The 26,905-nt window shown below is 36.8% G+C and overlaps 1 long non-coding RNA gene across 1 annotated transcript in view; it reads right to left on the bottom strand.

Annotated features, from left to right (window-relative positions):
* The window catches only part of LOC113933015, an 86,675-nt gene that overhangs the window by 20,252 nt on the left and 39,518 nt on the right, over nucleotides 1-26,905 (bottom strand). Inside the window, exons 3-5 of the long non-coding RNA XR_003523211.1 lie at nucleotides 6,090-6,215; nucleotides 2,642-2,717; nucleotides 1,099-1,265 (exon numbers count right to left, since the gene is read on the bottom strand). This is a non-coding gene — a long non-coding RNA (uncharacterized LOC113933015). The remainder of the gene's footprint in view (nucleotides 1-1,098; nucleotides 1,266-2,641; nucleotides 2,718-6,089; nucleotides 6,216-26,905) is intronic.

Raw genomic sequence — 26,905 nt, 5'->3', positions numbered from 1 at the left:
CACATAAAAGAGATATAGACCTCAGAGAGTATTTTTATGGACCATGGTCTCTCAAATTGAGAACCTCGATAATGATACCACTACTTTTCCCCCACGACTGCCAGCCAGTATGTCTTAAAATTTAAGTCACATCATGTCACTCACTGGTTCCCATCTCATTAAGCATAAAAAAATTAACTCAGTTCTATGAGCCTAAAAAGGCCTGTGAATCTATCCCTTGATACTTCTTTATCCTCATCCCCTTCTACAGTCCCCTTAGCTCACTTCACACCAGTCATACTAGTTGCTTATTTTTCCTCTATATGCTAAGCAAGATCTAATCTCAGAGACTTCACACCCGCTCGTCATTGTATTTTGAACCTATTGAAGAAACCATTTACTCCCTAACTTTCCTCAGTACTCTGGTCAAAAGCTACCTCTCATGCAACCCAACATAAAATAGAAATCAACACACACCTCTCATTCCCCATACCCTGTTTTTTTCCCCCTTTCACAGCACTTATCAGCAACTGACACAGTATCCATGTGCCTGGTTATTTGTTTATTGTCTGTTCTCTTCTCATAGAATATCCATAGATTCTGGGAGGACAAGTTTAGGTTTTTTGTTTTGTTTTTTGGGGTTTTTTTTTGCTTGCTTGGTTTTTAGTTTTGGGATTTTTGTTGTTACTGCTGCTGCTGTATCCCTAGTGCCTAGAAAATTGCCTAGCATATAAAAGATTTAACCTGAAACACTAAAGGAATACCATAATTTACACTTTTTCAAAAGTGAAAAAAACAGATGTATGTAAACAAAATTTGTTTATGGATATTATTTGAAGAATAACACACACTCATATCTGTATTAGAATATATATTTGATATATAAACATATTTTATTTATTCTATGTATTTAATATATTAAGGTTATATTAATATATATTGTAGATTTTAATATATATGTGTGTATAGACATACACACACACACACACACACACAGAGAGAGACAGAGACAGACACAGTGACAGAGGGAGATCTATCAGCTCATTGTCTGATCCAAAAGTATGGACTTAGGGATAAAAAATCCTAAGTTAAATAGTAATGGAGGAAAAGTGCTCTTACTTCTCAAGTAATTTCTCCAAAGAACCTTCCATCTTCATCTAATCCATACAGGAAGCACAAAGAGCCCCAACAGAATCTCACTATCTGAGTCATTGCTAGTGTCCTCTTAGAATATGGAAGACTGGGTTTGAGGGCAATGAGCTCAGTATCATCCCAGGGAAGAGAATCTAGAGAAAGAGAATGTTAATGCAGGAAATATTCTGATAAACTAGTCCATGCTGTTTATGACTCAGAAAAAGAAAACAAATGAATATCAGGATTTTAAATAGTCTGTTTATGTAAAGCATTAATGGTTGAGGAAAACAGATATTATCATGCCTTAATATATATTTCAACTATGAGTTATGATTAAATCTTAGAGAGAAATGCTTTTGAAATAACCAGTTTACTGCCAAAACAGTAAAACTTAAATAATAATAAATAGCAGCAGACGGAAGGAGGAAAATGTAGAGATAAAGTTATTTTTAAATTCCTGATTGCTCAGAGAGCATTACTTTTATTTACCATTAACTAGGAAACAGAAATTTTAAAGAAATGGTAGGTTTTTGAGAAAGTTAAAAAAAACTCAGACAAGAGGCACATTTTGCTAATCAAGTCACCCAACTCAGTCACATGGATTATCAGTGGCATATGATGGAAAGAAAATGGAACATGGAGAGAACATTGGAGATGTAGGTCCACCATTGGTTTAATTTGGGGATTTTAGCTATAAATATGTCAATGTACTCAGCTTGAACCATGAAACAAGTTAGGTGGACAATTGCACCTTTCTTTTCTTCTTCAGTTATTTCCATATAACTATATCAGCAATCTTTGCTACTCCTCCTTCAGTTTGATTAATTTGGCTGCTGACATCAGCCAACGAATGGCCAATCTATTATTTCATTTGTCTGCCATAAACAGAGTCTGAGCCAGAGTGAAACAATGAATAAGCAATCAGATTCCCTTCGGAGGCCATATCTAATGAAAAAAAATTAAAGGATGATCGAGATCCCTTTTTTGCATATCCACTCCCCATCTTTTTCTACTTAATTTCCTACACATTTAAGATACATAAGCCATGCTAGAGACAAGTCCCACAAATTATCTCTTTAGTCTCAGAAAATAACAACAGAAATACTGAGGATGAGGAATTCTTGGTTTTCATCCCAAAATGGATTTCCCTAGGTCACTTCTGTGACACTTCTCGTATTTGTACAGATTTATATTCTGTGTGCCTAATTTTCATGGCTTTTTAAGTCACGTGAAAAACACTATTATTTTTACCAGAATAATTCAACTGGTATGTGACAGCTGAAATTAACAGTTGGCCCTTAGCCCTATATTCTCCTTCTACTCTTAAAAAAACAAAAACAAAAACAAAAAAAAGAAAAAACAACAACAATCCCTGTTGACAGAGAAGAGTTTAATTTGATTTGTGCACCTGGCCACCATTTGTGGGACCCTATTAATTTCTCTCTTATAATAGAATTTGAATTGCTGTGGCACAATGTCTCATCTCCATTGGCAAGAAGAGAGACAAATACTAACAATTAGCACTTACCTATGTTACTTCTTGCCAAAGGGTCCTCACAGCTCTACTCCACTTGTGAATGTACCACTTAAGGCACTAAAGTATTCTGCTAGTGGGAAAAGCCAAGAAATAACTTTAAATGCTGGTAATGGGTGATTTGACACCAAACATATTTAAGATGAGGTTAAGAGTTATATACATATATGTGCATTATTGGTAGAGTAAACTTTCTACATCAACAAAAGAGTAGTTTTCCACTGCAAATTAATAGATTATAAAATCAGTAGGCTTTTCATGAAAGCAACTTAAAAAAATGGGGGCAGAAATAACTTCAATCTTTCAAGAATATTTTGCCTTTAAAACAACTTTCTGTAAAATCACCTAAAATAAAAGTTAACTCTGATTCTATGAGTTCAGTGGAGTCAAATTTAACTTTAAAACATCTTTCATTTCTATAGCTACTTTATTATATTTATACAAGACTACAAAAAATTAATTGGGTGATTTAAGTGAGTCAACTGTCACATATATTATGAGCTCTGCATGTGTGTGTTATGAAGCAATGTTGACTATGAGTTCAGCCTTTTACCAATTTATTTAGCCAAGGTTGCTAGAAGTTACTTAATGAGCATGAACACACAAACTGTCAATAAACCTACAGGAGGAAAAGGGGCCCATGACCTAAAAGGACCCCTCTGTTAGGCCAAGGAGATGATGAAGTATGTTAAGTCACCAGTCCCTCTGTGTGATGCTTGTTTATGCTGCCAAGGCACGTGTGGCAAATTTGCAGAGTTGGGGGAGAGAGAGGGAAATAAGTGGGAAGGAGAAGGTCAGTTTCTAAAAATTCATCTCACGGCATGTATTAAATAAAAAGCTTGAAAGAAGTACTTTTTCCCATTAAAATGTAAGAAGGTATGAATATTTGTAACATCTACTCTTTGACCTCTCAGTACCTAAGCTACTCCTTGACTACACTTGGCAATCTATTTGATGCTTTCAGCTTATAGAACGTTAGAGTCAGGGAAAAAAAAAAACCTTACAAGTCACCTATTGAATGAATAATAAATAAATATGAATGAATGGAAGGGCTAAGTGTAGTGGTTCAAGAATCGGGCAGAGCTGGCTTGCACCCTGGCTCTACCACTGACAAGCTGCGTGGCACTGGACAAGCTATTTAAACTGCTAAAGCCTGAGTCTCTTCATCTGTTATATGAGGAAAATAAATAATGCCAACTAAGTGAAATAAAACAAAAATCCATATACTATAATTGCCTCAGAAGTATTACCTCTTTAATTAAACAGAAAAGGAAGGAATTGACAAGATATCAATAACTCAGAGAATCAACTGGAAGAGTGGAGAATGAATCTCTCTCAGAAAACCAAGGGACGCAGTTATAAGAGCAGAGGACAGGAACTGATATTGCTACCATTGGATTCTTGCTGTCATACCATTGGGCTCCCAACTCCTCCATATTGGCTGGGAAAAATCTCGAACTGACCCCATTCCCACATAACTCAAAGCCAAAGACAAGGGAATATTGTTAGCTAAGCTTAACACATATATCCTTATTTTACCAAAGAGTAAATAAGGGCCCCTTCTGTTTCTATAGTGGGAGATAGGGCCTGTCTCCCCATCTTAAAAATTCCTCCATGTAGGAATAGAATGGGACATAGAACACACCACTAGGTTGTAAAATAAGACTGATTACATTTCAAAGGATCAATATCAAACAGAATGTATTCTCTGACCACAATTCCAATTCCAATAAATTAGAACTTGTTAATAAAGGATACATTTTTTAAAACTCTATATATCTGTAAATTGTTTAAAGTGCATTTGAAAATGATTCAGCCAAAAAAAGAAATTATAGTGGAAATTATTAAATACTTAGAAATGGATGAGAATAAAAATATCAAAACATAGGACACAGAAAATATTTTGAGAGAAATTTATAGTCTTAATGCTTACTTTAGAAAGAAATAGTCTAAATCAGTGACCAAACTGTCCAGTTGTTAAGAAGTTAAGGACAGAACCACGTTCCTTCACCTATCTCCCTCTCCTTCACCCTCCCTATTCCCTGGGACACAATATTGAAATTAGGCCAACTAGGAACCCTACAATCGTCTCTAAGTGTTTAAATGAAAGGAAGAGTCACATGTCTCTCACTTTTAATCAAATGCTAGAAATGATTAAGCTTAGTGAGGAAGGCATATTGAAAGCCAAGACAGGCCAAAGGCTAGTTCTCTCGCACCAAACGATTAGCCAAGTTGTGAGTACAAAGGAAAAGTCCTTGAAGGAAGTTAAAAGTGCTACTTCAGTGGACATGCAAATGATAAGAAAGTGAAACAGCCTTATTGCTGATACAGGGAAAGTTTGAGTGGTCTGGAAAGATCAACTTCTATCCAGAAGTTAAGCCACAACATTCCCTTAAGTCAAAACCTAAGAGCAAGGCCTTAAATTCCTTGGATTCTGTGAAGTCTGAGAGAGGTGAAGGAGCTGCAGAAGAAAAGTTCGAAACTAGAAGAGGTTGGCTTATGAGGTTTGAGAAAAGAAGCCATCTTTGTAACATAAGAGTTCAAGGTAAAGCAGTGAGTGCTGATGGAAAAGCTGCAGCAAGTTATCCAGAAAACCTAACTAAGATAATGAAGGTGGCCCCACTAAGCAACAGTTTTTCAATATAGACAAAACAGCCTTCTACTGGAAGAAAATGCCATCTAGACTCTGAAAAACATACTGAGGGTTCTAGAGGGGAGGGGGGTGGGGGGCTGGGTTAGCCTGGTGATGGGTATTAAAGAGGGCACGTTCTGCGTGGAGCACTGGGTGTTATGCACCAACAATGAATCATGGAACACTACATCCAAAACTAATGATGTAATGTATGGTGATTAACATAACAATAAAGAAATTTAAAGGAAAAAAAAAAGAAGATGCCATCTAGGACTTTCACAGCTGGAGAGGAGAAGTCAATGCCTCGTTTCACAGCTTCAAAGGACAGGCTGACTCTCTTGTTAGGGACTAATACAGCTGGTGACTTGCAGTTGGAGCCAATGCTCATTTACCATTCTGAAAATCCTAGGGCCCTTAAGAATTATGCTAAATCTACTCTGTGCTCTATAAATGGAACAACAAAGCCTGGGTGACAGCACATCTGTTCATAACATGGTTTACTGAATAGTTTAAGCCTACTGTTGAAACTTACTGCTTAGAAAAAAAAACAATAACTTTTAAAATATTACCTCTCATTGACAATGCCCCTGGTCCCTAAAGAACTCTGATGGAGATGTACAATGAGATCAATGTGTTTTCATGCTTGCTAACACTACATCCATTCTGAAGCTCATGGACTGGGGAGTAATTCAGACTTTCAAGTCTTATAACTTAAGAAATACATTTTTGTAAGGTTGTAGCTGCCACAGATAGCGATTCCTCTGATAGATCTGGGTGAAATAAATTGAAAACCTTCTAAAAAGGACTCACCATTCTAGAGCCAAGAACATTTGTGATTCATGGGAAGAGATCAAAATATCAACATGAACAGGAGTCTGGAAGAAGTTGGTTGAAACCCTGACTTTGAGAGGTTCAAGACTTCAGTGGAGGAAGTACCTGCAGATGTGGTGGAAACAGCAAGAGAACCAGAATTAGAAGTGGAGTCTGAATATGGGACTGAATTAGGCAATCTCATGATAAAACTTTCACAGATGAGGAGTTGCTTCTTATGGATGAACAAAGAAAGTAGTTTCCTGAGATGGAATCTACTCCTGGTGAAGAGACTATGAAGACTGTTGAAATGACAATGAAGGATTTAGAATATCACACAAATTTAGTTGTAAAGCAGTGTGAGGGTTTGAGAAGATCGACTCCAATTTTGAAAGAAGTTCTACTATGGGTAAAATGCCAACAAACAGCATGGTATGCTAAGAGAAATCATTTGTGAAAGGCAGAGTCAATCTATGTGGCACACTTCATTGCTGTCTTATTTTAAGAAACTGCCCCCACACCCCAGTCTTCAGCAACTATCACCCTGATCAGTCAGCAACCATCAACATCAAGGGAAGACCCTCCACCAGCAAAAAAATGATGACTTGCTGAAAGCTCAGATGATGGTTGGTATGTGTTTTTAGCAGTATTTTTAAGTTAAGGTATGTACATTGTTTTTTTAGACATAATGCTATTGCACACTTAATAGACTACAGCATAGTGTACACATAACTTTTGTGTGCACTAGAAAATCAATAAATTCATTTGACTCACTTTATTGGGATATTCCCTTTATTGTGGTGATCTGGAACCAAACCTGCAGTATCTTTAAGGTATGCTTGAACTTATGAAACATTGATATATGAGATACATATACTGCAGGTGAGCAGAGAAAGGTGGGAGTCTTCAGTAAGTGGTACCATGACAACTCATTATCCATAAAGGGGAAACATGGAAACTAATTCTAGGTAGGTCAAGAAATTCAATGTGAAAAGCAAAGCATTTAGTTGAAAACACAGGAGAATATTTTTCTGACCTTTGGTTAAGGAAGGCTTTTTACGTAAAACACAGAATCACTAATCCTAAAAGAAAAAATATATGATAAAAATTAACTACATTAAAATAAAGAATATGTGTTCATCAGAATAAGTCACAGAGCAGAAAAGAAAAAAAACTAGCCATGAGCTGAGAGAAAATATATGTAACATAGACTCTTTCCTTGACAAAAAATTGTCAAGGAAAGTCCAAAATCCATCAAGAAACCCCTACAAACTAATAATAAAAACACACAACTAGCAAGTCAGGAGAAAAACTGATATGATCATACACTTCACAGACTGGGAATGGCTAAATATATGAAAAGATGTTTAACTTCATTAGCAACCAAAGAAATAACAAAAAATTTAATGTGCAATCGATTGGCAAAAATTAGGAAGTCAGACCATATCAAGTGCTAGTGAGGCTATTCCCCCACACTGCTTTTGGGAGTGTAGACTGGCACAACCACTTTGGTGCCCTGTTTAGCTTCACCTCCCAAAGTTGAGCACTGCGTACTCTACAACCCAGAGATTTTACTCCTGGGTATACACCTCAGAGAAACTCTTGTTCATAAGTCCCCGATGACTGTAAGATAGGCAATGTGTTTATAGCAGTCTTCTTTATAGTATCAGAACACTGAAAGTCACCCAGTGTCCAAAAGAAAAAGATACAAAACTGTGATACAGTCACATAATTGATATCATAAAATAGTAAAAATGAAGGAACTAAAACTACATGCAATAACATAGATGAATCCTAGAAGCATAATATTGGATTACAAAGCAAGGCCCAGAAGACTACACACAATATGAGAGCTTGCTTGTAAAATGTGAAACCGGCTAAACAAACAAACAAAAAAACAGATAGTTTAGGCATACATGCTTATGTGATAAAGCCATTTTGTAGAAGGAAGGATAAATACAAAATTCACAGGGAATGCTGGGAAAGCACAAGTGCTATAAAAGAGACTCAGCTGTATTCAAGTTCTGATTTAAAAACCCCCATCATGATTTCTCTAAATTAAGCTACATTATCCAGTACAAATGTTTCATAATCAAACAAAATTCTTATAACAAATTCTTCCTGTGCACCCTCAGTGTGCTCTCTCTCTTCTTCAGGCTCTAGCTGCACCAGGGAGCTGAGGCTAAGATAAAGTGAACATAATTTTAAGTGCTGGAAAATATTATGCAAGAAACAGAGTTAAAAGAAACAGAGCTGGCAAATAAACCATTCAGCATTTGGCTGATTTTGGCAAATTGTTCTAGAGCTAGTTAAGAACAGAATTAGTTATCAGTCAGGGGGTAACTGCAATGTTCCAGGTGAGGGAGGACAGTAGCCTCGAAGAGGATGAGATGGACATAGAAAAAAACAGATTCAAGAGGTATCATCTCTGTCACTGTTGTCATAGCAGTGACCGTGACAACAGTGGAAGTGTTCTCATCATAGTAATCATCTAATCCAACTGACAGTCTCCAAGAGCTGACAGAGCCTGGATCAGGTGATCAGACATCATCCCAGACCAGGATGCTTACCTCACTTGGTGGTTGGGTCCGGTACTCAATCTCCACAAAACAGTTGTGATCTTAAATTTCCTTACATATATGTGGTATGCATATACAATGGAATATTACTCAGCCATCAAAAAGAATGAAATCTTGTCATTTGCAAGGATGTGGATGGAACTAGAGGGTAGTATGCTAAAGGGCATAGGTCACTTAGAGAAAGACAAATAGTCTGTGATTTCACCCATATGTGAAATTTAAGAAACAAAACAGATGAACATAGGGGAAGGGAAGGAAAAATAAAATAAGACAAAAACAGGGAGGGAGACAAACCATAAGAGACTCTTAACTCTAGGAAACAAACAGGGTTGCTGGAAGGGAGGTCAGTGGGGGGATGGGGTAACTGGGTGATGGACATTAAGGAGGGCACTTGATGTAATGAGCACTGGGTGTTGCATGCAACTGATGAATCACTAAATTCTACCTCTGAAACTAATAATACACTATATGTTAATTAAATTGAATTTAAATTTTAAAAAGAAACCTTTCTTATCTCCATTTTCTTCAATGTTTAACTGACTTTCCTGACCCTAACACTGACCCTGCTCTCAATGTCTCCACTCTGCTTTAAATCTCTCAGATCTGCTGCTTCACAGGCAGTCCAGGCCCTTAATCCCCTACTTTGTTCCGAATATTCCCTTTAACTCCTTGTCTTAATGCAATAATTTTCAATCCTCAGTGCACATATGAACTCTCTGGGAAAGTTTAAAATACTGTTGCCTGTGCCCTAGCCCGAGAGATTATGATATAATTTATCTGGGGTGGAGCCCAGGCATTGGAATTTGATTAAAGCACCCTCTGAATTGTTAATGGGCAACCACAGGTGAGAACTATTAACTGAAACCTGGATCTCCTTTGCAAAAGTGAAGATGAAGCCTATTGATCCTTTCATGCCTTCATACCTCAGGACTGTATTCTCAACTTCTTGCTTTCCACTGCCTCTTTGAAACCAGTACTCCCTGATCCTAAACATCTTTGCTCCCATGAGCCTCAATCCATAGGAGATTATTTAGATGTGACATCAAAAGCATGATCCATAAAAGAAAAAATAATAATAATTTGGATTTCATCAAAATTTAAAATTTCTGCTCTCCAAAAGATACATTAAGTGCCTGAAAACACAAGCCACAAAGTAGGAGAAGATATCTGCCAATCAAATATCTGATAAGGAACTTATAACACAGAGAGATCTTTCAAAATTAAGTAACAATAAAATAACTCAGTTTTTTAAATGCGCAAAAGATTTTAACAAATATTTCACCGAAGATGTATATTTGTCAAATAAAAATATAAAAATATACTAAGCATCATTAGTCATTAGGAAAATTTGAATCAAAACCCCCATGAAATATTACTATACACACACCTATTAAAATAGCTAGAATTAAAAAGAAAACTGTACCAAGTGTTGGTGAGGATATGCACTAACTTGGTGGGAAGAGAAACTGGAAAATCACTTTGGAAAACAGTCTGGCAGTTTCTTAAAGAAGTTAAAACATGCACTTACTTGTGACCTAGCCATTTCACTCCTAAATACATGCCCACAAGAAAAGAAGGAATATATCCATGCAAAGACTGGTACCAGAATATTTGTAGCAGCTTTATTAATAATAACCAAAAACTAAAAACAACCCTCTGTTCATTAACAAGTGAATAAATTATGGAATACCCATACAATTACATATTATTCAGCAAGAAAAGATAATGGTTATCAATACATGGAACAGCACGGATGAATCTGTAAATAACAATGCTATGAGAAAGACATCAGAAAGAAGAAAGGATACTGAATGATTTTGTGTGTGTGTGTGTGTGTGTGTGTGTGTGTGTGTGTGTGTAAATGCAAACTAACCCATAGTGACAAGCAGCAGAGCAGTTGCTTGGGGAGGGTGGGACAGAGATTACAAAGGGGCACAGGGCAACATCTGGGATAACAGATATGTTATATTCACTGTTGCTTCTGGTGAAGGTTTCATAGGTGTATACATATGTCAAACCTTATAAAATTGTACTCTTTCAAACTCTTCAGTTTACTGAGTTTTTATTATACTTCAGTGATGCTGTTTAAAATAGTAACTCTAAAAAAGAGAAAAAGTAGCTCCATTCCAGATATTGGTCAAAGAAAATAACTTCAAATTCCAAGCCAATATCCAACCATCAAAACTCAGCTAGGGGCACCTGTGTGGCTCAGTTGGTTAAGCGTCTGCCTTCGGCTCAGGTCACGATCTCAGGGTCCTGGGATCAAGCCCTGCATCAGGCTCCCCGCTCAACAGGGAGTCTGCTTCTCCCTCTCCCTCTTGATCTCCCTTGCTTTCACTCACTCTCAAACAAAAAAATAAATAAAATCCTTAAAAAATAAAACTCAGCTAGAGATACGATGGCTGCATTTTCCATTCACTATTCATTCACTCAGTCAAGAAATATTTCTCGAGCACCCAATGTAGCACTGGGGATTTTAACAGTGAACAAAACAAACTGCCTGCCTTCTTGGAGCTCATATTTTAGAGGGGTAAATTTGATAGTAAATAAAGATTAGCTATGTACAATGTTATGTTGATAAATATGATAAAAAAAATACAGCAGAATCATCTTTCCTGACACCATTAAATTTTCCTCCGAATTCACCGATCTGCATTCTTTTTGCCTCCAGTTGGATTGTTTTTATGCAACCGCACGTTTGAAGTGTTGTGACCAACACACACTGAAGGATCCATTAGGAACAAGTGCACAGGAGTCATACATAGAAGAAAAGATAGCAGACAAGCTCACTTGCGGTGGATTTTACATTGTAAAAATTTCATTTAACAAATAATTTTATAGCACTTCCCACATGCCAGACACAAGAAAGCTTGTGGGATGCCAGGTTTTTTTTGGTAGATTTCAGCAGTGGTATGTAGAATAGGCATATTCCAGGAGAAGTGATAAAGAAAAATAATGAAGGCTAAGAAGAAAGAGCATTGCATAGGAAAAGAACAATTGGAGCAAATAACACAAATAGGAACTGCCAAAAAAAAATTTAACTTTTCAACCAATATTTAGTAAATGCTAACAAAAGGGGACAAAACAAATGGGTCAGAGGCAAATCCAGCCAGCAGACAGGGTCAGCTTCTCACATTTATGTCACCATCCTGGCCTTTGAAAGCATGATCTTCTCAGTTCCTGACCAGGAAGATCATTAAATGTTGGGAAGGAAGAGAGAAAGAAGACCAGTCTCTGGACCAAATAGCTCGTTACGTTTATTCATTCATTCGTTCATTCATTTGTTCTTACACCGGTCAAACTCATTACAAGTATCTATTATGGGCAGGGTCAGAAGAGGCACATGGCTATACAGTAAACGAGATAAACAGTCTCTGCCTTTCTGAGGATTACATTTAGCTTTCTAGGAGGAGGTGCAAATGCTAAACTAGGAATTTAATAAGTAATTATTTAAAGTGTACTTGTTACAAATTACCATAGAGAATAAGTTCAACTGCTGAGGAGATATGAACACCGTCACAATTTGGAGTTGAACACTAAGAGTGTCAAACACAGGGGAGTGAGGAGATATAGAAGAGGGTCACCAAACCGATCTTGGCAAGACCAGGGAGATGGGGCGAATGGGGAGGGGGCAGGGGGGAGTCTGGGAAAACATTTCAGAGAAGCAACCCATTTCAATGATCGAGGTCAAAAAGAAGGAAGGAGACTCTTAACTTCCATTTTCCCCTCCATACAGGCTGCAGAGATGATTATGGAAAGCAATTATCTACTACCCCAAGTTGTTTTGTTTTACTGACATCTAGGTTTGTCCCAATTTTAATATCCCGTTCACCCCCATATGCATCCGGGAGGGCGTGCAGCTCCCTGTGCCCTAACGGCACCACCCTTGCACCATCTGTTTCTAATTAGGTGGTAACTCAGGCTCTCCCTGGGTGAATGACTTAGCATGACTCTGCAGCCTATTTTTTTTTAAAGGAGCCCGATTATTTTATGACACAAACAAGTGATACGAAACACGGCTAACCCATACCCTACTGAACAAAAAATATATTTCTTACCTGTGAACAGATAGGTTAAATGACTTGTGCAAAGTGCCTGCACTGACAGCTGGATTTTAGGTTTTTTGTTTGTTTGTTTGTTTTAACCTTTAAGACCGTGCTCTTTGATAAATCTGAGAATGCATTTTCTGAGGGCCCTTCTTGCAGAACAATTTCTTTCAGCAGCCTCCTTTGTTCATTTTTATGAGTTAAATCCAAGTTGCAAATAAATGGATCTGTCATCATTTCTCAGAATGTGTTGTTTTCAACATGACCTGCTGATTTTCCCAAGTGCTCACTGTTATTGCGGAGTCATGGTAGCATGGCCCATCAACCCCATGTGCTTGCTTTTTGGCCACTGAATCCCTTGCCTTTCCTTTGACCTCCACCCAAGTGTACAGCCTTGCATCATTCTTTTCTCCAGATGTCTCTACTTTTTTTTTTTTTTGATTCAAGTCCAAAGTATTTTAACTTGGATTTCTTGACTTATCCCAAGAATAAGAACAGCTGCTGGAAAAAAGCCCAATCTTGCACAGTCAAATCTAGGTAGCAAGACTCCCTCACGTGCACAGCAACCTCACTGTCATACTTCTGTAAACATCCCCTCTACTTTTCTTTTACTCCCCGCAGTGTTGTGGAGAAACTCAAATGAGATCAAGTATGTGAAACTGCTTTGTATATGGTAAAAATATGAGGAGGGATAACTGTCCTATGGCTTTCTTCTTTATTTGAGTTGGCTTTGTTAATCTGGTCAACAGTAAATTGAATGCATGGTTTGTTAGATTGTGATGTAGATCAATCGACTGGTTGTGACACTTGCTTTATCTACTTCAAGGTTTCCCTCAAGGGATCACCTCCTCCACGAGCCTATGGTTGAACCTTGATTCTCCACTTAGCTGCACAGTAGAGTCAGCAGGGAAGCTTTTTATGCCCAGGCCACATATCTCAGAGTGATAACATTACACATTCTGGAAGCAGAAGCCAGGCATCAGTACTTTTTAAAGCATTGCAAATGATTCTAGTGCGTGGCCAAGCATGAGAAGTACTGGTCTGTGCTCCTAAACACTGTAAACAGACCCCTGTCACAGCCCTTAGCACATTGCATCAAATCTGTCTGTCCGTGTGTCCATCTCTCCTCCCAGACTATAGCCTCCTTCTTTATTTTACTTGATTTCACATCCAGAGTCGAGCACAATGACTAGCACATGCTAAGTGTTCAAGAAATATTAAATTAAATAGAAGGAAATTACAAATTGCTCCAGATTCTTCTGGATGATTTTTTCCTACTGTACTGACCAGTAAAATGGCTCAAAAAGAAGACTGGGTAAAAGATGAATTCTTGTTTGTTTCGAATATTTAAGCTATTGGCTGTGAATTTTAAAAGATAGATTGAAAGAACTATTAAAATTTCATCTCTGAGGGAAGAACATCTTTTTGATATATAGTATTTAACTTTTTGAGTGAAAGTCATCAGACCGAAAACTGGGTGGTAAATTTATTAACAAATTCTTAACAACTTTAAAAGAAATGTATTAGAGTTCTCTAAAAACAACTTTCTCTCACTATTCTAAAACACTAGTCCTAGTACTCTAGTATGCTAATTGAACTTACAATTTTGTTAAAAATTCAGGGTCTGGGTGTTAGTACCAGAATTTCAGATTCAAGAGGGCTGGTGTGGAACAAAAAAACTTGTGTAGGTAGCTTTGTGGGTTTTTTTTTTTTTTTCCCTATGCCCAAGGAATGTTTCATTCTCTACACAAATGTATACTATCTCAGGCTCTAATCAACATGTTAAAGAAACAATGTCAGAGATTACCATTTTGGAAAATAAGGTATCACCATCAAAATGCTAGACTAATGTCAAAATACCTCTGTGTTAAAATATTTCAAGCTCAGTATTCCAAGTCACAATAGAGGCTTTATTTTATATGAAATTAATGGAAGACATCATCATTTAGAGGCTCAAATAATATTGTTGGCCATACAACATTAAATTAATACAGTCAAAACTAGTTAGATCACTCTCTCTTTCAAAAGCATTTTCCTTCCTGCCTGTGTTCTTGTTATACAATTTGGTTTGTTCCCAGTTGAAAGGGGCTGCCAGTGTTGTCAATCCTACAAGAGCAATTATCAGATAGACTAACATTCTTAGTTGTGATAACAGAATCTACTCCAGTTACTTTAAGAAGAAAGGGTTTTATTATGAGATTTGGGTGGCTCACAGAATCATTGAGAGGCCAAGGAAACAGACTTTAGGCTAAGTTCCAGGAACGACTCCCAGAATCACACTCCCAACTGGCCCACCCAGGAAGCTGAGGCCTCTGCCAAAATAAGGAAGCTAGAGATTCAGTAAGCTGCTATTAACAGCTCTGCCACAGTCCACTCTGAAAAATGGAGGCATCACATCCATTAGTTTTCTCTACATAATTCAGTTCCAAACTGAAGTCTTCCCCAGATGCATCTGTTTTCTAGAAACCTAATTAAACGTTTGTTCCCAGCAGAAAGGGAATCTACCTTGGAAAGTGGGATTGACTGCAGGGAACTCTACAAGTGTAGAAATGGCATTCCCAAGTTTGTGGGTAGCTGATGCCCCTGTACAAAGAAAGTCATCAAGATGATTAATTTTTGCATTCTGAAACACTCTTAAATGCTTTTCAATTTTTATTCAATATCCTGAAATAAAAATTTAAAAGTCCCTAGATCTTCCTCCAAGCATCATGCCTGCTTCAGAGTCAATGATTGCAATTTTTTTTTTTAGTTTCACTCGGATTATTCAGTCTCCCTTGGAGCTGTGTTTATTTTCTGGTTTTGTATGGGTAGCAAAATAGATTTTGATGGAAATATTTGAGTAGAGACTCCATGTAGATACCTTCACCTTTGAAAGTAAATAGAAATTTTTTTCTCACTTTGTGAATTGAAAGCATTTTAAAATGTTTAATTCTTGGAAAGAAGTAGGGGACAAAATATTTGCCTACAGTGTGTACCGGAAACAGAATAGCCAATGCCCTTTAATTATGCACACCTACAGCAAAAAGGGTAAAAATATATCAACGTGACATGCTTATCAACACTACCCTATATTCACTAGCACGAGTATGATCCATAATAATAATAATAAAAGAAAGAAAACAAAGAAAAGACCATTTGCCTTAGTTTAGACAAAGCTACCTGACATTTGGGATGGATGCTAATTAAAGAAATAGACAAAATTCAGTCAAACTTGACAACTATATAAAGCAGCATGGGTTTCCTTTAAACAAAAAGGGAGGTGGCTTGAAATTAATACTGGGCTTAGCTCATCGCCTCTCTCTTGTGTGAATTATCTAGTACAAATACAATGCATGTGAAGAGCTTCTAGGAGTCCATTATCACTTGCTATTGGAATCTCTGCATGCGCCCTTGATGAAAACTTTCCAAATCATCTCATGAAACTCAATCTGCCCAAACTTCCTTTCTAATGGAAGGTTTCCTTGCCTTGCTATATCACCTGGTCAAAATTGTGAAGTTGCCACAAAACTTTTATTCTCAGTAACCTTAAGTCTCCCTATCTGGGAACATAGCGAGCTCCTTTGCTATTGCCTATGGGACCAAGGTCTTTATACATCTACTTATCCCTCATTCCAAATGTATTACCTGATTTCATTCATGCTGAGAAGAAAATAATTCACAGCTTAAGGGTCAATATTTTATCAGGAACTAACAGAGCCAAGTCTTAAAAAAATGGTGGTTCAGAGTATCACCCAATTCATAAAAGGATTTTAATATGGGTTTAGTAGAAAGATCATATATATACAAAGAATACATCTCTCCATTTACATGTGAAGCTGAATGTGTAAGTAAAAGAACACAGGTAATGCAACTGCCTTTTTAAAAAGTCTTTAAGTCACATCTTTTTAAGAATAAATAATGAAGGAACAAATTAGCCTTTCCCTGTATCTGCCTCCCATTGACACGGACTTAATTCAAATAAATCATTACTATATAGCTTATAATAAGGCAAAAGCCTCCTGAGGAAATTCTAAGTTTCCAACCCCTCCATAACACCTCCAGAGTCATCTTTCAAAAATAAATGTTATGTTTGGTCACTTCTCAAAATTCTACAAAGGTTCCCAGTTACCCAACAGATAAAGCCTAGATTTTTTTATGATGACATAGCAAACTCTTTGATCAATATAAATCACAGCCTATTTAGGTCCTACTCAGCCACAGGTCCTAAGAATTTTTTACTCCAAAGACTCAGCCCTGACCAGGTTTGGATCAATCCTGCATGAGCCAGTTATACATTTTGCAGGGGATCAGACCTTTAGGAACTAATCTTGCTGCCCTAACATTGGTAACTAGTATATCCTAGTTTAACCTTCAATATGCACAAGCCCACCAAGATTCGTCTTCTCACTGACCTTCCAATATTTATCTCTTATTACTGTGCCTACTTTAATTTCCTAGTTTACCCCCCACTTCTATCACCAGGACTCCAGCCTTATCCAAAAGGCCAGCTTACTTGGATAGGTCCATAGAACCCCATAAACCCAAGGCAAAAGCCATATGACTGGGTCTTCACCGCTGGCTGGAGATCTGACCCATCTTAGATGGTCACCTACAGGACCCTTCGTTATTACTGCCACCTTGAGATTCTTGGTGCTGTGTTCTGCTCAAAAGGCTAGATTCTTTAGTACATCGCTGCCTTCCCAGATAGCACCAAATGAGCCTTCTGAAGCCAACAGTATGGTTTCCTCCCTGAATCCTAGCCCTACCTGTTCTGGGATTACTCCATCGTTACTAGTTTGTACTTAAGGGGCTCCAACATGCTTTTGGCACATTGCATATAAGTTATGGCTGTACAGTCTAGCCCCTGATTCTTGAATGCAACATGATGCTCTTTTTACATCAGTCCTGGCCCATGCTCTTCTCAGGCTTTCCTTACCTTTTTCCAGTCGACTAACTTACCAATCTTTCAAATGCCATGCTTATGAAGTCTTCATTAAAACTCTAAAACTTGCTCCCCCTTGGCATATGCCTTGATTATAGAACTTCTCAGATTGCATTGTAATTTTTTTGTTCTCACATATGTTTACCCCAAAAAAGACTGAGACCTCCTTAAGGACTAGCTGAGCCCTTAACAGCTCCTTCCTCACTCACAGCTGAGACCATATGTGCCCTATAAAAATGTCCCTGGGGCTACTCCAACATTTCATGGAGTATGTCCAGGATACACTCCCACTCTTTTGTCCAAATCCTGTTTTAGTCTTGTACTCACTTGCTTCATATCCAAATGCCTTCTTCTTGGATAAATGGTGGATTCTGCCCCTCTGCCTTGCCCCTTAAGTTTGAGCCCTTAAACTGTATTCCTGGCTTTTGATTTTGGTTCCATCTTTGGATCTACTCAAGCAACGTGCTCTTATACCCACTGGCCAGAAGCACTCCAGTCTGTATCCAGCCTGGCCTCTGGGGACCCTAACATCGGTCCTGTTTGTACAGGCAGAGAGGTTGGACAAAATAAATCAACATATTTGAGATCTGTGAAGCTTTTCCTAATGAAAGAGAACAAGACTCCTCCTTCATTAAGGAACAGTTATTGATTTATGTCTTAAAAAATAGGATGATAAGATATCTGCTCCACAACCCACGATTTCAAGCCAAGCCAAGGGCTTTAGAGGTTGCAGAGATGAAACCCAAAGTGACATGGGGTAAAAATGAAGACCATTTCAGGTATTAATTTATTCAGTGAAAAAGACCACAGTATGATTAGTAATGGAAATACTGTAATCATCACTTCATCCCTCATACTTCCCACCCCTTCACACTGACCTATCTATGTTCCTCAAATGTGTCATGGTTTTCTCATGCTATTGAGCCTTCTATGAACACCTCCAAAAGTCTGGCTTCTACTGTTTTTTTTTTTTTCCCCTGATTATATCATTTTCATCTTTCTGATTTCAGGTAAATACCTTTTTTTTTTCTTAGAATACTTTTTGATTTATTGCACATGGTACTCCTCTCACTGAAGACATTTCTTTTTCATTTGTTTGCAACTCTTACTAGACTTTAAACACAGTTAGGACAGGGATTGTGAGTCTAGATACCAGAATATCTGGTACAGGGTGTGGCATTTAGTTCATGTTCAATAAATATTTGTTGAGTGAATGAATGGACAACAATCATTGCTATCTCTTAAGTATGATGTGGCTGGTCACAGGAGGAATGACAGCATGTGTACAGATGGAACTCAAGAGACTGGATGTGTTTACTTTCGAGGAGGAACAATGGGAAAGTAGGGGAGAACAAAGACTAGTGATCCAGTGAGACACCGAGCAGAGACTGTGATGACTGGTAGAAGACGTCATGGCCAGAAGAAATTGTTGGTATCAAAAGATAGAGCTGAGATCACAGAAGATACTGGTAGATGAGAACACAGTAATAAAGAACCTTTGATTCAGCAATGTTTACTATTTGAGTCAGGTAGTGAACTTCAGAGGTATCTTTGGGAAAGCAACTAATGCATAATAACAAAAATGGAAAGTCAGTACATTTCAATTATCCCATAAGCTCACAGGTGTGATACAGAAAGGCTGGGGAACTGCACAGTTCAGCAATGTCTGTGTACAGTAATGGGAGGGGGAAGGGCAAATATCCAATTATAAGAATCATGCCACAAAATAATGACTTCATGTCAAGAGCAAGTTAAAAGTCCAGTTATTAAGTGTTATATAGAGGCAGCAGCATGGAAACTCATCTTCCATCTTTTTCTCTTTCCTTGGTCAGAATATACTAGACACAGAAGCCTCCGCTGTCCCTTTAAAATGTAAATCAGATCCCATTACTTTCCTAGCTAAATGCCTTTAATGGCTTCCCATCACACCTAAAACAAAGTCCAAAACTTGTTATGGCTACAGGAACCCTACTTGATCTGGCTATTGCTTGCTTCTCTAGTTTACCCTGTAATGCACTTTTTTCTATAATCTCAGCTCCAGTTATTCTATCTTCTTACACACCTCAGACACATTAGTTTTGTCCCAGTCTCAGGGCCTTTCATATATGCTGTTTTCTCTACCTTAAATCCTTTCCATCAAATATTTAGATGACTTCGAGTCAAGTCTTAGGCAAATGTCATCTTATCAGAGAGAGCCTAGCTAAACTAAATATCATTGCACTACCTACTTTACTCTTTATCCCCCACTGTGCTTCATTGTCATAGTCAGCATCTCTTAACATCATACCATATATTTATTTTGTATCTATTCTCCCAGAAGAACATAAGCCAGTGAGGGCACAGGCCTTGTCTGTCTAGCTGATTACTCTATCTTCAGTGCCTTGTGTATTGTAGGTACTCAGTAAGTATTTATTAAACAAGAATATAAGTTTTCCTGCTTCTTTCATTGCCAATTTGGTTGTTTTCCTTTTCTTCCAATGCTGCATCTAGAATGGAGTAATCACAACAATTTTTTTAAAAATGTTTTTCATTTTTAAATGTGGAAAAGAAGAGGGAAAGAAGTTGGGGACAAAGCTAGAATCCAGGGGAAAAAAATCATTGTTATAGGAAGAATAACGATCACTATGTATTAAACTACAGGTCTGGATTTGGCAATGGATAGCACCAACTCTAGGGAGGCATCTTGAAAGCGAGCAAGACCCAGAGGCAGCAGTCCCGCAGACGCAGGGCTTTTAGGGGATAAGGACACGAAGACAGAGGGTCGCTACCTTTGTACAAGTGGCAGTAAGAGGAAAAGAAGAGAATAAGAGGAAAATCTAGGATCTTGTAAAACAAAAACAAGTCACAAAACATGCCAACCTCTACCCATTCCTACCACCAATATCACCCATTAAAGAAATTAGGCTTCACTGGTCTGAGAGAAAGATTGCTATTAAACTAGAACTTCTATCTACAATATTATTGTAAGTAGAAAAAGGCAGTCAAACTCCATGTAAAGCTACTTTTTGAAAAAAGCAGAGGTTGGCAGCTAAATACAGAAGAATGAAACTCGCCCATTCTCTAACACCATACACAAAGATAAACTCAAAATGGATGAAAGACCTCAATGTGAGACAGGAATCCATCAAAATCCTAGAGGAGAACTTAGGCAGTAACCTCTTTGACATCGGCCACAGCAGCTTCTTTCAATACACATCTCCAAAGGCAAGTGAAACAAAAGCAAAAATGAAATTTTGGACTTCATCAAGATAAAAAGCTTCTGCACAGCAAAGGAAAGAGTCAACAAAACAAAGAGGCAACCCACAGAATGGGAGAAGATATTTGCAAATGACACTATAGACAAAGGGCTGATATCCAAGATCTATAAAGAATTTCTCAAACTCAACACCCAAAAAACAAATAAGTCAAAAAATGGGCAGAAGACATGAACAGATACTTCTCAAAAGAAGACATACAAATGGCTAGCAGACACATGAAAAAATGTTCATCATCATTAGCCATCAGGGAAATTCAAAACAAAACCACACTGAGATACCATCTTACACCAGTTAGAATGGCAAAAATGGACAAGGCAAGAAACATCAAATGTTGGAGAGGTTGTGGAGAAAGGGGAACCCTCTTACATTGTTGGTGGGAATGCAAGTTGGTACAGCCACTTTGGAAAACAGTGTGGAGGTGCCTCAGAAAATTAAAAATAGAGCTACCCTGGGGCGCCTGGGTGGCTCAGTTGGTTGGGTGACTGCCTTCGGCTCAGGTCATGATCCTGGAGTCCCGGGATCGAGTCCCGCATTGGGCTCCCTGCTCGGCGGGTAGTCTGCTTCTCCCTCTGACCCTCCCCCCTCTCATGTTCTCTCTCTCTCTCTCTCACTCTCTCTCTCAAATAAATAAATAAAATCTTTAAAAAAAAAATAGAGCTACCCTATGATCCAGCCATTGCACTCCTGGGTATTTACCCCAAAGACACAGATGTAGTGAAAAGAAGGGCCATATGCACCCCAATGTTCATAGCAGCAATGTCCGTAATAGCCAAACTGTGGAAAGAGCCAAGATGCCCTTCAACAGATGAATGGATAAAGAAGATGTGGTCCATATATACAATGGAATATTACTCAGCCATCAAAAAGGCTGAGTGCCCAACTTTTTCATCAACATGGATGGGACTGGGGGAGACTATACTAAGTGAAATAAGTCAAGCAGAGAAAGTCAGTTATCATATGGCTTCACTTATTTGTGGAACATAAGGAATAGCACGGAGGACATTAGAAGAAGGAAGGAAAACATGAAGGGGGTGGAAATCAAAGGGGGAGACAAACCATGAGAGACTATGGACTCTGAGGAACTGAGGGTTTTAGAGGGGAGGTGGTTGGGGGAATGGGTTAGCCCGGTGATGGGTATTAAGGAGGGCACGTATTGCATGGAGCACTGGGTGTTATATGTAAACAATGAATCATGGAACACTACATCAAAAACTAATGATGTACTGTATGGTGACTAACATAACATAATAAAATTAAGTTAAATTTTAAAAAAATCAGAGGTTGAGAATCAAATTATTTTGCTGAATGAAAATTTCTAAAACACATTATGAATTATTGTATTACAAGCACTCCAAACTGAATTTAATAAATGAAAACAATTAATGACTTAAAAACTGGACATTTAAAAAACTAATGTCAAAGGCACCTGGGTGGCTCAGTTGGTTAAGCGACAGCCTTCAGCTCGGGTCATGATCCTGGAGTCACGGGATCAGGTCCCACATGGGACTCCCTGCTCAGCGGGGAGTCTGCTTCTCCCTCTGACCCTCTTCCCTCTCGTGCTATCTCTCATTCTCTCTCTCTCAAATAAATAAATAAAATCTTTAAAAAAAAAACTAATGTCAAAATGGACAAAAATATTAGGGAAAATGAAATGTGTCAATTGATTGACACCCTAAAACACAAACCCAATTCAGAAATTTAGAATAATTTTTAAGGTAACAAAGGAAGACCTAAATGAAATTTGAATGAAAATATAACAAGAGGCATTGAAGAAAACTAAAGCAAAAACAAGAGAATGAAAATGAAATAAAGTAAAAAGTAAAAAATAACTCAGTTTACAAGTGTTGAAATTAAAGAGAAGATTAAACACACATGTAACAAAACCATGGAACACAGCTAACAATTAATGCAATAATATCGAAAAATTTCCAGAAACAAGAGATGACCTAAATCTATGTATTGAAAGGTTTAACCATTAGCATATCAGGAAAAATGACCTAGAATGATCAATTTTGAGACAGTATAGTTATATAGTAAAACTATACAACTTTAAAGAAAAAAGAAATTCTTCAGGACGTTCAGGCTACAGAAACAAATTACAAGGACAACAAAATTAGATTGGCATAAGGCTTCTCTAAAGCAACATCAAAGCATAATAATAGTGACACAGCATTTTTAAGAAATTCAAGAAAAGAAAATATGAACCATTGAAGTTCAGCATCCCTGATGCTGAGCGATGTTGAGCACTTTTTCATGTGTTTGTTGGCCATTTGGATGTCTTCTTTGGAAAAATGTTCATGTCTTCTGCCCATTTCTTGATTGGATTATTTGTTCTTTGGGTGTTGAGTTTGATAAGTTCTTTACAGATTTTGGATACTAGCCCTTTATCTGATAGGTCATTTGTAAATATCTTCTCCCATTCTGTCGGTTGTCTTTTGGTTTTGTTGACTGTTCCCTTTGCTATGCAAAAGCTTTTTATCTTGATGAAGTCCCGATAGTTCATCTTTGCCCTTGCTTCCCTTCCCTTCAGCCTTGTTTCTAGGAAGAAGTTGCTGCGGAGGAGGTTGAAGAGGTTGCTGCCTAGTACTAAAAAGGGCACATATTGCATGGAGCACTGGGTGTTATACGCAAACAATGAATCATGGAACACTACATCAAAAACTAATGATGTGATGTATGGTGATTAACATAACATAATAAAATAAAAATTTTAAAAAAGAAAAAAAAAGAAATTTTACTATGTAAGGAAAATAAAAGAAAATATGAACCAAGGATGTTTTTATGTACAATAGAACTCTTCTAGTCACAGAGACAGAAAAATGGTTTTAAATATGTAACAGCTAAGATAATATTATATTCACAAACTCTTTCTGAGAAATCTATAAGAAAAGGGACTTCATCTAACCAAAAGATAATTGGAGAGACTTTGGCAAAAGGACAGAAAGTGAACATTTAATATGTGTAATTGCAGATCTAGAATGAAAACAAGGATGAGTCTATGAGTCCAAGAATAGTACGAAACTGTTATGTGTTCCAATAAAGTAGAAAGTAGAACATGATCATTGATTTTTCCATAAGTACTAAGTGGGAGTCAAAAGATCGAACTTAAAATCTATAAACCAGAGTGAAAATGATAAAAGGGGGATTAAAGGCACTATAAAAGGTATGGATACAAAATGAACCATTAGGACAACAAAACATAAGTCCTTTTTATTTTTATTTATTCTGTTTGTTTTTTTAAAAATGTCAGCTTTACTGTGGTAAAATTGATATATAAAATTCTAAGATTTTTAAAATGTACATCATGGTGATCTGATATACCTATACCTATCCCTATACCTTGTGAAGGAATTCCCCTCATCTAGTTAATTAACACATCCATCACCTCACATATTTATCTTTTTTTTTCCCCTTTGGTGAGAACATTTAAGTTCTACTGTCTTAGCAAATTTCAATTTATAATTGTTATCAACTGTAGTCAACATGTTTTACATTAGATCCTTAGACATCATTCATCATATAGCTGAAAGTTTATACATTCAGTTTCTCTACCCATTTTTTAATTGATGTTTTTTGTTTGTTTTTGTTTTTGTTTTTTGCTGTGGAATTGCATGAGTCCTTTATATATTTTGGGTATTAACCCTATATCAGATATATTTTCTCCCATTACAAAGGTTGTCTTTTCATTTTGGGGCACCAGACATGTGCACCCTTTAAAAAAAATTTTTTTTAAGAGAGATAAAAGAGACATTTCATAAAGAAAGAAACATAGCATAATATATGTTAAAGTAAAATTATACTATACAATAGGAGTCAAGACTAAAACTCACTAAAAGAAAAAATGCTTTCAATTTGACTTATCAAGTAAAACTGAACTCTATGATAGATAAAAGTAACACTTAAAATGACTCCAAAAGGCAAGGCAATGAGCAAATTACAAAAGATGCAAGTAGAGACAGAAAGAAACACACAAATCATAGTAGATTTTAATACATCACTCCTAGGACATGACAGGTCAGATGAACACAAAATATGAAATTTAAACAACATAATTAATAAGGTAGATTTTACTGCTATATAAAGAATATATCTTCTTCTACACCTCAAAAATACAAATATCCCTTCTCAATGGCATAAGGAATATTTACAGAAATTGAACATGTATTAGATCACAAAGAAAACATCTATAAATTCATAAAATAAACATATCACTAATGACACTTTAACCATAATGAATTAAAAAAAATTAGAAATAAATTCGAAATCAAAGGACCTTCACCTTAAAATTTTAAAACGTATTATGAAAGACTTTTGAGTAGGAGGGGAAATACAAACAGAAATTAGAAAGCTTCTGAAAAACAATGAGGATAAAACTACGTATCAGAATCTATAGGATTCAATTTAAAAAGTGATGAGAGCAAAATGTATCACCTTAAACATCTATAAACAGAATAAAAGAATGAAAATAAGTGAAATAAACTCTTAACTCAAAAAGGGAGGCCAAAACAAATTAAACAAAGAAAGTTCAAGAAGGAAATGATAATGATAAAGCAGAAATTAAAGAGATAAAGAAGTGGAAAAAATAGATTAAGTTAATGAATCAAAATCCTGGTTCTTTGCAATTCAACAAAATACAGAAATCACTAGCTAAATGGATTGAAGTAAAAGGGGAGAGAGCACAAAAATGTAAGAAATTACACTGGGAAAAACTATTGACAAAGAGGAAAGTTTAAAAGTCATGGCAAACTATTTTTCTCATCTCTATGAAAATAATTTTGAAAAACTAGATGAAATGGATCATTTCCTAGGAAAATACAGTTTATGAGAATTATCTCCAGGATAGAAAGTAAGCTTAGTAAGATCAATTTGCATAGGAGAAATAGAGAAAATGATCAAAAATGACTCCACAAAAATGTAACAGGACCAGATGGCTTCCTAGGTAAATTCTACCATACACTGAAAGAACAGTATTGGGAGAAAGTATCTGCCAAGGATCCTGAGCTTCCTGCACATTCTTGTTAGGTATGCCAAGGATGCAAGACCTTGACCATTCTTTACTTGAGCCATTTCTCCAGATTATGTTTCCAGTGACCAGCTTTGATGGATCAAGTAACTTCTCCCACACAAAGAACAGGTTTGTTTTTGCTTACTACAGAAGCAGTGGTTCTCCAAATTTCAGTGCTCCTCCTCTGTAATGATTGTAGGCAACCATCTAAGATCACCAACATAGACACTGTGGGATTTATAGGGGATCAAAGGGAAAATGAAACTCTGGCTGCTACTTTTGCCAATAAAGTTCTTTGTCTCTGACCCAAGAATTTCATGTCTTCTACTAACACCCATGAGAGAGGAATAGGCTTATAAATAGGGAAAAATTACAGACCTATATAGTTGTTGACAATGAGATAGTCCCAATATTATATAAAATATGTCAGATCATGAAAAATGAAAGAAAACTTCTAAGTTATTTTTACAAAAAAAGTAATGTCAATACCTAAGCCTAATAAATATAGCATAAAAATGAAAATTACAGTCCAATACACTTATTAATATCAATATAAAAATATGTGAAATTTTTACCAAGACTCAAAAACCATGTTAAGAAAATAATTCAACATGACCAATTGATGGGATTTATATCAGAAGTGTAAGAATTATTCATTATTAGAAATCTAATAATGTAATCAACTACATTAATAGATATAAAGAGAAAATAATATAATTATCTACATAAATGCTAACAAAGTATTTAATAACATTCAATATCCATTCCTAATTAAACCTACTAAAGTCTACTTCCTTAATATGAAAGAATGTATATGCCTCTTTCCTAAACCCAGCATATTGCTTAAAAGGGAGTATGTGTGTGTGTGTGTGTGGAGGGGGACTACAGGCATTACTATTAAGGAGAGAAATAAAGTGAGGATACCCACCAGCTCCACTACTATTTAACAGTTGAACTAGAATTATTAACCAATGCAATTAGATAAGAAAAATAACTAGAGTCATAAAA

The sequence above is a fragment of the Zalophus californianus genome, chromosome 10 (assembly GCF_009762305.2).
Source record: "Zalophus californianus isolate mZalCal1 chromosome 10, mZalCal1.pri.v2, whole genome shotgun sequence".
NCBI classification, from domain to species: Eukaryota; Metazoa; Chordata; class Mammalia; order Carnivora; family Otariidae; genus Zalophus; species Zalophus californianus.
The sequence above is the reverse complement of the archived record's forward strand: the minus strand, read 5'-3'. Positions and strand labels throughout refer to the sequence as shown.